The following is a 1625-nucleotide window of genomic DNA, read 5'->3' as shown; positions in this document are numbered from 1 at the left end:
CTGCGTGAGCGGGGCGGCTGCGCCGTGGAATCCGAGTCGGCGGCCTTGGAGAAGCGGCAGGCCGCGCGGCGCCCAGGCTGGTTGCGGAGCGGGGGGAGTGTCGGTCAGTTTGAGATCCGTGGCTGCTCAGGACGGGAGCGTCAACAGCAGCACCGTGGCTCAACAGAAGAACCGTGAATGCTAGGTGGGACTTGCAAATCTCCCAGGTCAAGTATACAGAAAATCAGTGAAGAGAGGGTATGAATTCACACTTATGGCTGTGGGTAAATCTGGACTGGGAAAGTCAACATTAATCAACTTATTATTCCTCACAGATTTGTATTCTTCAGTATCCAGGTCCTTCTCATAGAATAAAAAAGACTGTACAGGTGGAACAATCCAAAGTTTTAATCAAAGAAGGTGGTGTTTAGTTGCTGCTCCAATAGTTGATACCCCAGGATTTGGAGATGCAGTGGATAATAGTAATTGCCGACAGCCTGTTACTGACTACATTGATAGTAAATTTGAGGACTACCTAAATGCAGAATCTCGAGTGAACACACAGCAGATGCCTGATAATAGGGTGCAGCACTGTTTATACTTCATTGCTCCTTCAGGACATGGACTTAAACCATTGGATATTGAGTTTATGAAGCATTTGCATGAAAAAGTGAATATCATTCCACTTATTGCCAAAGCAGACACCCTCACACCAGAGGAATGCCAACAGTTTAAAAAACAGATAATGAAAGAAATCCAAGAACGTAAAATTAAAATATATTAGTTTCCAGAGACAGATAATGAAGAAGAAAATAAGCTTGTTGAAAAGATAAAAAGACCGTTTACCTCTTGTTGTGGTAGGTAGTAATACTATCGTTGAATATAATGGCAAACAGATCAGAGGAAGACGTTGCATGTTGCTGAAGTTGAAAATGGTGAACATTGTGATTTTACAATTCTAAGAAGTATGTTGATAAGAACACACATGCAGGACTTGAAAGATGTCACTAAAAATGTACACTATGAAAATTACCGGAGCAGAAAACTGGCAGCTGTGACTTATAATGGAGCTGATAATAGCAAGAATGAAGGGCAGCTCACCAAGAGCCCACTTGCACAAATGGAAGAAGAAAGAAGGGAGCACGTAGCTAAGATGAAGAAAATGGAGATGCAAATGGAGCAGGCGTTTGAGATGAAGGTCAAAGAAAAAGTTCAAGAACTGGACTCTGAACCTGAGCTCCAAAGGCGCCATGAGCAAATGAAAAAGCATCTGGAAGCCCAGCACAAAGAATTAGAGGAAAAACGTCGTCAGTTTGAAGATGAGAAAGCAAACTGGGAAGCCCAACAACGTATTTTAGAACAACAGAACTCTTCAAGGACCTTGGAAAAGAACAAGAAGGGGAAGATCTTTTAAACCCGCGATTGACCACCACTTACGTATTAATTGTCAGTATTCCAGCTTGGACATCGGTGTTTGCTGGATCCGTTTGACCAGTCTGCACCAGTTTAATCCATGGATTTAAAAGCATGACAAAATTATTATATTTTGTTCTTGATGGAGAGTAAGATGTCTTGAATTATCTAGGGTGTTGTGTACTCAGAAACTAACAGCTCTAAGTACCTTTCCTACATGCTCTTTTGTTTTT

General features: G+C 42.0%; 1 pseudogene; it reads left to right on the top strand.

The window, feature by feature from the left end:
- Window positions 1-238: 238 nt before the first annotated feature.
- Window positions 239-1393, top strand: LOC140846082 (septin-7 pseudogene; annotated as a pseudogene).
- Window positions 1394-1625: the final 232 nt, after the last annotated feature.

The sequence above is a fragment of the Manis javanica genome, chromosome 14 (assembly GCF_040802235.1).
Source record: "Manis javanica isolate MJ-LG chromosome 14, MJ_LKY, whole genome shotgun sequence".
Classification (NCBI taxonomy): Eukaryota; Metazoa; Chordata; class Mammalia; order Pholidota; family Manidae; genus Manis; species Manis javanica.
This window is presented reverse-complemented; position numbering and strand designations above follow the sequence as displayed.